The sequence below is a fragment of the Bos grunniens genome, chromosome 6 (assembly GCF_055505025.1).
Source record: "Bos grunniens cultivar Pamir isolate PY7600 chromosome 6, Bosgru_T2T1.0, whole genome shotgun sequence".
NCBI lineage: Eukaryota > Metazoa > Chordata > Mammalia > Artiodactyla > Bovidae > Bos > Bos grunniens.
Window position 1 is genome coordinate 80546622 of NC_141170.1, and position 12604 is coordinate 80559225.

Sequence of the window (12604 nt, forward strand, 5' to 3'; positions counted from 1 at the left end):
TCTTTTTCGGGTTTAAAAAAGTTTTTAAAACTGAAATATTTGTTCAACTTTACATTGGAGAAGTAATGGCAGAACCTGATTTCTAGATCAGTTCATGCATATTGATACTGTCTCTCCAGCTCCTCCCCTCTATCCTCCACTTGGAAGTTTTACCCTGACAACCAGCCCCAGGCACATCCTGCCTGTCTACTACACACACTGCCCTAGGACACAGCCCTACTGATCCACATCCACTTTACCCAAATTTCCCAGTCAATCTTCAGTTCTTTCCCTATAGAGTAGATCTCCAACTTTAGTGCATCAAGACCACCTGCTAAAACAAAAATTGCTCAGTTCCACTCCCAGAGTCTCAGATTCAGCAGGTCTAAATGAGGTTTAAGAATCTGCATTTCTGTCAAGTGTTGTGAGATTATTCACCACTAGTCTCTTGGAACTCTTCACATCTGGTCAATTGCAAAGTCAATGACTTCCTTTATTCTAGATTGCTTTTCAAGAACACCTGTAGAGTGAACAGCCTTAGAATCTGGAGATACTAAAAGGCAGGTTTATTAACTGTCCTGTATAATAAAGATAATAATGTCTCTCTCTCCTCAGGGTAAAGTTCAGGCTGACCTCCTGTCCATTATAAAAGATGAGGATTCCTTAAGCTCACCATTCTCCTGTAATGTAAGCCATGTGGCTTACATTATGCAGGCATTATCTGCTCCTTTTGGCATTAGCCTGTGAGAATTAAAGCTCAGAGATGGATATTCCATATTCCATATTTAATTTATCTATAAGATTTTTTTCTATATCTCCTTTCTAGTACCTTTCTTGAGGCCAAGGACACCTATTGTACTCACTTCACTATTGTTCCCAGTACTTAAAACAGAGTCAGGTACATAATAGGTGCTCAATAAATACTTTTTAAAATGAATGAATAAATTCATAAAAAGTAAATGGGTAATAATAACCCAGTAAATTTAGCACGACTCAAGTGCATTTATTAGGTGAGAAAAAGAAGGATGGGAGATTTTTGGATAATGGCCAAAAATCACAGAGCTAGGAAACTGTGGAACTGGGATTTAAACTTAAGCCTCCCAGTTCTCCCACCTAAACTTGTAACCACTATATTCTATACCCTCTCTAATGTACACACGTGTGTCTGTGACGAGACTCAGAAAAGTGAGTAAGCACCCATACGTGGGTAGTGGCTACTCAGTAATCTCAGTGATTGTGTTTCTCTTTCTGTATACCTACATTCTATAAATTTTCTACCAAAAAACACCTCTGCATATAAATATTTTACATATGTGTGTGTATATATATATTCATTTACATACAAATATGTGTGTGAAAGTTGCTTAGTTGTGGCCAACTCTCTGTGACCTCATGGACTGTAGTCCTCCAGGCGCCTCTGTCCATGGAATTCTCCAGGCAAAAATACTTGAGTGGATTGCCATTCCCTTCTCCAGAGGATCTTCCTGACTCAGGATTCAAACTGGGGTCTCCTGCATTGCAGTCAGATTCTTTACCATCTGAGCCACCTGGGAAGCCCATACATATGTATACCTATATATAAATTTTATGAGAAAAATAATTTTATCTTTTAAAAATTTAAGGAGTGGAATTATTTCAATGCTGTTTCTGCCACCAAAAATATTTTAGGAATATCTCCTCTGGAATTGCCCTCAGAGATAGTGGGCATGGTACATGAAAATTATTCCCAACACTTTGCCACACTTCACTTTGATCCAAAATAGTCATTTAATGGTCCAGACTTTGTCTGATTCGAAACATTATTACTTTTTTTTTTTTTTTTCCAAAATCAAGTTGTCTCCTATGGACAAAGATTTGCAATTGCTGAAGTACTGAAAGGAAGTTTACATAAATTCTAAAGAAGACAATCCCTAGTGTAGGTTCTAAAAATAATCTTGAGCATCTTTAGAATCAGTGGCTTAGTCTCTGGAGACTCTTAAACATTAACTACACTTATCACCATATATAACTTTTAAAAGACAATCTTCTTAAATCATTATCATAGCCCAGGTTTTCCTTTTTTATTATTCTTTGAACAGTGATCATCCTCATGTCTGGCTACTCTAACATGATGCCAGCTAGTAAGAGTCCTCCCCACCCCCCACATTCACTCACTATGTCAGCCCACAGTTTATTGGAAACACAGTGAAGGAGTTATGCCTCCCACAGCAGCATTTGGACCCACATAATTTAGATTCACTAAGATAATCAGTGTGTGATCATTAAAAGAACACTGCACTGTTTACAGTTCTCAAGCATTCAGGACATTCTCCTTTGTTCATTATACCCAATTAGAAATTTGAATTAAGGTTTCCATTAAGCAAACATTGATCTCTTTTCCCATGTTCATTATGGAACAGCAGCCAACAAGCCTCTTTAATTTCCTTCCAAGTTTTGTATATAAGTTGCATTGTTGAGAATGGGGTTAGGTAATGTAATTGTTCTTCCTCTGTGTGTTTGGGATACTTGGTAAGAAAGAGTACGACTCAATCAAAACTCTACTTTCTGCAAACCACTGTAATTGTACAATTTTATTCCCTTAGCATTTGGAGATACAAAATTTAGAGAATTTTTTAAGAATCAAAATATACCTTCTGAACATTGACTTTATAAATAATAGTATAATGAAAAGAACCTCACTTTGGAAATCAATCTGGATTCATGTCTCAGTTCTACTTACTAGCTAGAGAACCTAGTGGAAGCTACTAAACTTCTCTGAGTTCAGGTTTTTTCACTGGTAAAAAATAGATTTATAATACCAGTGCTAACTACCTCATGAAAGAATTATCAATATCCTGTGAGATAATATACATGTGAAAATGTTGATAATGTTTATTATTTAGAATTAACAGTCACATAATCAAATCTCACTGAAGGTAATCTACAAAGACATACCTAATTTATAATTTGACGTTCCAGAAATGCTTCATTATTATACTGTCTAATGTCTCATTGGAACATGTAATCTATCAACAAAGAGCATAATAGGAGGACAGCTTCTATTTAATCATGCAAGAATAATTGTAATAGGAAGGTTACTCTTGAAACATCCGCTCCTCGGGGTGGGAGAAGGGGATGTATTATGCTTCAGCTTTCAAATTCACAGAAATGAATCTTCATTCTTGTGTGGCATTTCACAATGTTTTTGTCCTGGGAAAGAGGTGGGGCAGGGGCTGCAGAAAGAGGGACAAATTGGAAAGGTCTCATTTCTTTTCAATTACTATAGCCAGACTCCAAGGACATCATTCACAATGGGTAGTACATGGAGACGCTCCCTCCAGAAAACACTTTAATTATGGGCTGCTGGCATGTGTCCAGGAGGGAGCTGGCTATCTATCTGAGGCTGGGAAGTGGGAGCAAGGCTTTCAATCAGCCAGATTCAGAAAAGGGAATGCCCGGGGGGGGGGGGGGGGGGGGGACACAAAGTAATTACCATCATCAAGAGCAATTGCAACAATACTGGAGTTGGGCTCCTGGTTGTTCACAAGCAAGCAATTCCTTTTGTGCGACATTCATGTTGACTCCCTCATACAGAAGCTCCAGAAGGAAAAAAAGCAAAATATAACCTTTTCCTTCTTAATCATCAACATTTAGCAGGGTAAATGTCATCTGAAGTCTGACTTTTCATTAACCACATAAAATCCTGGGAAATGGACCCTGCACTTAGAGACATGCTTTTTTTTATTATTATTTTTTAAATGAGTTTTCTTTCTTTTGGCTTTAAAACCTAACAATCTCCTTTGCACGTCACCCCCTACTACCAACCCTAGACCCTCCCTATAGGGATTGCTAGAGGTGGCATGCCTGCAACCTCTTCATCAGAAGTTCCTTAAGGCAGAATTATTGGAAGCAAATAGGGTAACGAGGCTAACAAGGAGACTCAATTTAACTGTCATCAGGAAATTATAAAATAGCTTATCAGAGATTGAATGTGAAGGAAAGACCCCGAGGATTGTGGTTTAAGAAGCAGTAGGTTAAACTGTGTGGGGAAGATTTCCTTTAGCTCATTAGTACTTGAAGTCACAAGCATTTAAGGATCTAAGACCTGCCAGGGGAACAAGTCTGTCTTCGGTTCTCCTGCTGGAGAGTGATTAGCTGGAATTAACAAGAGAACCACTAGGGATTTCATCCCGAATCAATTCAAACAACAGAGTTACCATGACACAGAAATCTTAGGAAACTATTCACCTGGCTTTGCCACCTCGTATGCACACCATGGAGGGGCATATGCGCCTGGCATTTTCTCTCTGTGGAGCAGAATGTCACTGGGAAATTATGGAGATAAAAACACATTCACCCTGCACCTGTCACGGAGCCATGCCATGATGAGAAAAATTACCCAGTGGTGCCTGGTTTCGTGGACATCCCCATTTCATTCCTGCCCTGCCACTCATTTATTTGTAGTTCCATTAGCAAATTCCCTTAGGCGGGGTTAATGTTTTGGTGGGGAGGAGGATGGAAAGCCATCAGTCAACTATTAGCTTCAGCAAGCGTTTCACCAGTCTGATTCATTTTGTTTAAGCTGACAGTCATACAGTGTGGGACAAGGACCATGACCAAACTCCAGTTTTAGGTGGCCCTCATCTCAACTCGGACACAATCTCTGTAATGCATCAGACATACTCCTCCATAGATGGTATTCAAGTAACAGAGGCCCCCATAAACCAGCTTGCTGAAAGGAATGGATGATCCTAACCAAATAAAATTTCAGGAGTTTAGTTTGAATTCCACATAGCCCTGGATTTGTCACTAAAAATATTACTAGAAGAGCTTGGGATTGCCGTCAGAAAACCTGAGTTTAAATCTTAGCTTTATAACAAAATGGGCTTCCCTTGTGACTCAGCTAGTAAAGAAACCGCCTGCAATGCAGGAGACCTGGGTTTGATCCCTGGGTTGGGAAGATCCCTTGGAGAAGAGAAAGGCTACCCACTCCAGTATTCAGGCCTAGAGAATTCCATGGACTGTATAGAGTCGGACACGACTGAGTGAATTTCACTATCACTAATATAGAGAGCAACAAAACCTACTTCTTGTATTTCAAACTAAGAGGAAGCTATCAAGGTTCCAGCCTAAAGTATGCGATAATTGCTAAATACGGTTTATTTAGGAATAATAGTAAATTACATATTTAGGATTTCCCTCGTGGCTCAGAGGGTAAAGCTTCTGCCTACAATGCGGGACACCTGATTCAATGCCTGGGTCGGGAAGATCTCCTGGAGAAGGCAATGGCAACCCATTCCAGTATTCTTGCCTGGAAAATCCCATGGACAGAGTAGCTTGGTAGGCTACAGTCCATGGGGTCACAAAGAGTCGGACACGACTGAGCGACTTCACTTTCACTTTTATAACAAAGCGTATGATTCTGAGCCAGTCACTCAAGCTCTGGAGCCTCATCCATACACATGGAAATGATCAGGAGAGAACCTTCTTCACAGGGTTAGAATAGGCATCAGCCCAAGCAATATATTTTAAACATGCTGGAAGATATGAAGCAAAGAGATTTGATTGAATGGAGACTCAAATTAAAATTACCCCAATGTCAGCTCATTTAAAACTAACAATGATTAAGTAAAATCATGGCATGGATTTTTGTATGATCAATTAATCCTTTCTTCAAAACACAGAGTAAATGCATTTTTGATTCCTTAAATATTCCCATTAATTGGGCTGCAGTTTGTTTATGCAATACTTATATAATAGTGTATGTAATACACTACAGTGTATCTGTAGTCTTGGCGGAAAGTAATTGGCTATCTTCAACTGAACAGATATACTTAAAGTTTATCAAGGAGACACAGAATTGCAAATAGGCTTAAAAACCGGACACTGAATGTACCAGGTGACAAGGTCTCTCTCCTTGACCAAATTTTAATTAGACTCCTCTGAGCTTTGTTCTCTACTAGGCCTTAATCTCTGTCTTTGGCCTGTTTAGTCTAGTTTTAGCAAGAATCCTGCTCAGCCAATTTGTAAGAATGCCCCAGCCTTAATGTCTTATCACCCTTCATATCTGATCAAGTTCCTCATCCCTGATACTGAACATGTAAGTCCTTGGCCCACTTTTAGCAATAATCCCATTAGGACAGTTTAGCAAAAAACTCCCTACCACTGGTGTCTCTTCCTAGTACTTTTCTACCCACTGATACCTTCTGACCCTGCCCTGGGCTATAAATACCAGGCTATTCCTTATTGGATTCAGAGCTGAGCACCATCTCTCTTCCTTATTATAGTAGTCATAATTAACTCCTATATGGTGACTGCAGCCATGAAATTAAAAGACGCTTACTCCTTGGAAGGAAAGTTATGACCAACCTAGATAGCATATTCAAAAGCAGAGACATTACTTTGCCAGCTAAGGTCCGTCTAGTCAAGGCTATGGTTTTTCCAGTGGTCATGTATGGATATGAGAGTTGGACTGTCAAGAAAGCTGAACACCGAAGAATTGATGCTTTTGAACTGTGGTGTTGGAGAAGACTCTTGAGAGTCCCTTGGACTGCAAGGAGATCAGCCCTGGGATTTCTTTGGAAGGAATGATGCTAAAGCTGAAACTCCAGTTTGGCCACCTCATGCGAAGTATTGACTCATTGGAAAAGACTCTGATGCTGGGAGGGATTGGGGCAGGAAGAGAAGGGTCGACAGAGGATGAGATGGCTGGATGGCATCACTGACTCGATGGACGTGAGTCTGAGTGAACTTCGGGAGTTCGTGATGGACAGGAAGGCCTGACGTGCTGCGATTCATGGGGTCGCAAAGAGTTGGACACGACTGAGCGACTGAACTGACCTGACCTGACCTGAACAGTAAACTTTGATAAAGTACTCCTTAACCTTTTAGCAGTGTCAGAACAATTTTCTTTAACATGGGAAAGATCAAGAATACAAACACATCTTAGCAAGAGTAGTCTCTTCTCCCACCAAGAGCACCACCATGACACCTTGGACATCACACAACTTCTCCTGGCCTTTGCAGCACTTGCTGTCAATTCCAGATCCAAGATGGAAGCATTATATTAGGTTACCCGCCCAACACCCAGCTATCAGATAGTGGAAAGAGGGACAGTTTTCTCTTTAGATTCCATGGGTAGAGACAAAGCATGCAGGATGTTTCCCAAAACAAAAAGGATTAAATGTTGAGCAGCCAAAAATATCAACTTTCTAATGTGAATATCTACTAGATGTGGCCTGTGTACCAAATACTTTTCATATCCCATTTCAGTTAATTCTCAAAACCACCTGTGAAGATGGAGTGTATTATGCCCACATTAAGATGAAGAAACAGACTCCAATAAATTTAGTGCCTATTTCAAGAATTATACATCTCCTAAGTAGTAAGAATTATACATCTCCTAATTATACATCTCCCAAGGTCTGTTTGACCTTATCTTTCATGCCATTGAGCTAGCGCTCATAAAAACTGATTTGAGTGTTAGGCCCAGGGCTGAACAAAATAATGATTCAGAAAAGGACCTTGGGAACAAACATGAGAGTAAAAGAGGATGATGAGAAATAAATCAGGGTCTCCTTTTCCCTCTGTTTGTGAGCACTCACACAGCGGGTAGGAAGCAGCAGCATCGCTTGTGGGTCAGTGTGCTCTAGTGGCTCACTTGCCACTGCTGCAGAAGCTGTACCCTGCCCTTGAATAAGAGGCACAGTGTTATAATCTCTGTGCTGGATGAACCTTTGCTCCAGAGATGCTGAACTGCCCTGTGCCATGAATATGGATGATTTATCTTTGCTAAGCACAGATGGAGATCAGTTTGACCTGAGGATGATTCCAATCAAAAAAGTCTTTGTCCTCTCCCTAGAAATTTTTCTCCCTTGCAAACTGATGACAGTCAAAACAATAATGGGAATTACTGATTGTGTGCCTTATTTCTTAACATTCTAGTCACTTTGACTCATATGGATATGGGCAATGGAGAAATTAATAATAATTTTAATTTCATCTCTAAAAACCTTTCAGACACAATTATAAAATTTTTTTTTTCTTCAACTCTCTGGGCAAGGTAGAATAGTTAAATACAAAGATGAAAAATAAAAGCTGGGCTAGAATTTTTGCTTAGCTACCTATTAACTGAGTATCTTAGAGAAAGTCACTTAACCTTTCTGAGCCCCCATTTTTTCCATTTGTAAAATGGGAATAAGAACAGTATAGACTTTATAAAGCTATTACGAGAACTTTGCATAGTACCTACCATGAAATAAGCATTAAATAAAAGTAATTATTATCTTCATTTTACAAAGAGAACTTGGAAAAATTAAGTAAATTGCTAAGATCATTGTCAGCGACAAAGGACTAAACCCTGTCTTTTGGTTTTAAAAACAGAACATTTTTAATTATATCTCTATACCTTATATTTCCTACCCAACATTCTGTAACTTTTTCACACACACTAACTTGCTGATTCATACTTATTCTTGAATCTACTATATTAGTAAAGAGAGTAAGAAATTCTGCTCTGGGCCCAACAGGTTTGCAGTCTCTAAATGTAAGTACTGTCTTTCACTGATTGCTGCCCTTAGCTGAGCACACCTCCAGCATCTCTTCTTTTCATTAGTATTCTGTTAAGAACATGTTTCCCCATGTTTGCATTCAAAAATTTCCCAAATTTCTGTTTTTGTGTGACCCTGCCAGTGAATTCTTTACATTTACTGCCTGCTGGACGAAGTAGGACTTCCTCATCTAGGGTGTCCTAACACTCCACAAAGGACTCCCTATCCAAGTACAAAATGTAACTGTGATCCACAGATTCATGAAAATAACTGAGGGAAAGAAGTCTGGGAAGAAACATAAGTGCAATACACAAAAAATGGAAGATGCTTATATCTTCATACAGGAAAAAAAAAACAAAAACAGTTTACCAACAAAGCCCCAAAGATGGCAAATTCTAGGCAGCATTATGAAAAGTTTAGAAATAAAGGAATGAAATATTATTCTCCCTGTGTACACCACACCAGAATTCAGGCACAGAGCCCTGAGAAAACTAGAAGGCAACTTAATTGTCAAAAATTGTTAGATCATTGACTCTAATGGCTTTTAAAAACATATGAATATGGGAAATAAATTCATGATGAGGTGAATGTATATTTTCTGCAAATGTATTAATGGCAGTGATGCACATTCACACAAAACTGGAACTCTGATACAAATGTAACTACATAGTTTTTCATATCCTCTGATACGCTGTCTATTCTCCTTTCAGCGTCCTCTAGGTCTTCTTGACATTGTAATTGAATAACTTTTTACCCAAAGAGATCTCCTGGGTGTTCAAGTCCCTCTTGTCTTCTCTTCCATCTTTGTTTATTCATTCACACCAACTTGATTCGTCTTTGTGCGTATATTACCTCCTCTCCATTATTTATCTAGAGGGAAATGATTAATATAAGTAGAAATGCAAGATTCTATTTCCCTTCAAAATATCTCCCATCTCACAGTTCCTTCCAAAGAATGTTTCAAGGATTAAAAATATGTACAACTAGACAACCATATGTTAAAAGGTATTTATCACTATCTTGACATGGGTCTGAGCTCAGAGATTTATTTCAAGTTGAAAAATCTTAGGTGATTAAAAAAAAAGAACTATGATGAAACCAATTAGTAAACACCTATATCTAGTATTTTAATATGCTTTTGATTTAATCAAAATATAAATCAAATTGAATAATTCTATTCAAACTAAAATAAAACTGAATTATGGCTTAATATAATATTTAAAAATTAATTTTCTAGTCATATATATATAACCCCCAGACAGACATTTGGCAAAATATATTATGTGTGAAGTCCAGCTGTTTACAGCAGAGTAAGATATCCTATTGGTCAAGGCTAAAAGTCACAAGGAAATGACAAAAGGATAAAACTATTTAGCATACGGATAGTACTTCTTGAAGGTTTATTGCCAGGTGCAATACTAAGCAGTACACAGTATACTGTTCCTTTCAAAAAATACAACCGCATTATTCTTGTGTCTGTTTTAAATATGGGAAACACAGAAAGGTTGAGATTGGCCAAGGATAAGGGTTTCACCTCAACTAAATAGTAGAATGGAGGACTGACACATCTATCTGACTGCTTTTAAAACACACACTCTAAGTTGAACTTTTTCAATATTTTCATTCAAAAATATTTATTGAGACCTCAGCAGTGCTGGGTAGAGCTCAAGAATTTGGTGATACAGGATTCAGCAAGAAAGGCAAAATCACTGCCCTCTTCAAACATATTCTTTAAGGAGCAGATGAAAAATCAGTACATAAACCAGTGAACAAGATTGCTGCAAATGGTGGTAAGCACTGAAATGAACCAGATGATGAGCCAAAGAGTAAGAGATAAGGACAGTTGACAATTCCTGTAAGTAGCGTTAAGAGCAGAGAAGGCAATGGCACCCCACTCCAGTACTCTTGCCTGGAAACTCCCATGGATGGAGGAGCCTGGTGGGCTACATGCAGTCCATGGGGTCGAGAAGAGTCAGACATGACTGAATGACTTCACTTTCCCTTTTCTCTTTCCTGCATTGGAGAACGAAATGGCAACCCACTCCAGTGTTCTTGCCTGGAGAATCCCAGGGATGGGGGAGCCTGGTGGGCTGCTGTCTATGGGGTCGCACAGAGTCGTACACAACTGAAGCAACTTAGCAGGAGCAGCAGCAGCAGCAGCGTTAAAAGGCCCTAGTGGAGGAGGTGACAGTGAAACCATGTCCAGAACCATAAGAAGTCCTCTGACACAAGGAGCGTGGAGGTGGAATCTTCTGAGAAGCCCTACCCAGGAGCCCTGCTAAGAGGTCAGAAAAACAGAATGAATGCCACGGCAGATGGAGCATAGCATGGGAAGGAAGGCAAGCAGGCCTGGTAGGGGTTGAGATTGGACACAGGCAGGACCTAATCTCTTGATAACACATTGTCATGTAAAAAGGGAAACATATGAACATAAAGATCTTACTATCCTAATGCAAACAGTGCCAAGAGTTATATATTGAAAGATATTTATGTCAAACACTTTATAAGGGAAAATTGAGTCTGAATATCAATATAATATTAATACTTTTTAACATTTAGATAGGAAAAATATTCCATTTTCAAGAGTAAGTTTGTTTTGGTTTCAGCTATATACTGCTGCTGCTGTTGTTGTTCTTGCTGTTGTTGTTCTTGCTGTTGTTGTTTAGTGGCTAAGTCATGTCTGACTCTTTTGTGGTGCCATGGACTGAAGCCCATTAGGCTCCTCTGTCCATGGGATTTCCCAGGCAAGAATACTAGACTGGGTTGCCATTTCCTTCTCCAGGGAAATTTCCCAACCCAGGTACTGAACCTGCATCTCTGGCATTGGCAGGTGGATTCATTTTATTTACCATTCCGTTCAATTCGGTTCAGTCCCTCAGTCCTGTCTGACTCTTTGCAACCCCAAGGACTACAGTACACCAGGCCTCCCTGTACATCAACAACTCCCGGAGTTTACTCAAACTCATGTCCATTGAGTCAGTGATGCCATCCAACCATCTCATCCTCTGTCATTCCCTTCTCCCACCTTCAATCCTTCCCAGCATCAGGTCTTTTCAAAAGAGTCAGCTCTTCGTATCAGGTAGCCAAAGTATTGGGGCAGGCAAAAATGATACGTACCAACAACTGTTATTTCTAGGTGAAGTGACAGATAATTTTAATAACCTTCTTTTCACACATGTACTTTCTAAATTTTCTCTTTTCTGCTTCATTTATATTTTTAAAGAAGCATAGTTAATTTACAATATTATACATAAGATATTAATTTCAGATATACACCATCAGTTCAGCTCATGTCAGTCACTCAGTCGTGTCTGACTCTTTGCGACCCCATGAATTGCAGCATGCCAGGTCTTCCGGTCCATCACCAACAACCAGAGTTCACTCAAACTCATGTCCATTGAGTCCGTGATGCCATCCACCCATCTCATCCTCTGTCGTCCCCTTCTCCTCCTGTCCCCAATCCCTCCCAGCATCAGAGTCTTTTCCAATGAGTCAACTCTTTGCATGAGGTAGTCAAAGTATTGGAGTTTCAGCTTTAGCATCAGTCCTTTCAATGAACACCCAGGGCTGATCTCCTTTAGGATGGATGGGTTGGATCTCCTTGCAGTCCAAGGGACTCTCAAGAGTCTTATCCAACACCACACTTCAAAAACATCATTTTGAAATATGGCAAAACCAAAACAATATTGTAAAGTTAAATAAAATAAAATTAAAAACAAAACAAAACAAAAGCATCAATTCTTCGGCACTCAGCTTTCTTCACAGTCCAACTCTCACATCCATACATGACCACTGGAAAAACCATGGCCTTGACTAGATGGACCTTTGTTGGCAAAGTAATGTCTCTGCTATTTAATATGCTATCTAGGTTTGGTCATAGCTTTCCTTCCAAGGAGCAAGCGTCTTTTAATTTCATGGCTGCAATAACCATCTGCAGTGATTTTGGAGACCAAAAAAACAAAGTCTGGCACTGTTTCCACATCTATTTGCCATGAAGTGATGGGACCAGATGCCATGATCTTAGTTTTGAATGCTGAGCTTTAAGCCAACTTTTTCACTCTCCTCTTTCACTTTCATCAAGAGGCTCTTTAGTTCTT

At 39.3% G+C, this 12604-nt stretch overlaps 1 long non-coding RNA gene across 3 annotated transcripts in view; it reads right to left on the minus strand.

The window, feature by feature from the left end:
* The window catches only part of LOC147370916 (uncharacterized), a 432430-nt gene that overhangs the window by 150765 nt on the left and 269061 nt on the right, over window positions 1-12604 (minus strand). For 2 of the 3 annotated variants that reach the window (XR_015165611.1, XR_015165606.1), the window contains one exon: window positions 9098-9377. The exons of the other annotated variant lie outside the window; for it this stretch is intronic. This is a non-coding gene — a long non-coding RNA (uncharacterized LOC147370916). Of the gene's footprint in view, window positions 1-9097; window positions 9378-12604 lie in introns of those variants that run through there. 3 annotated transcript variants of the gene reach the window in all.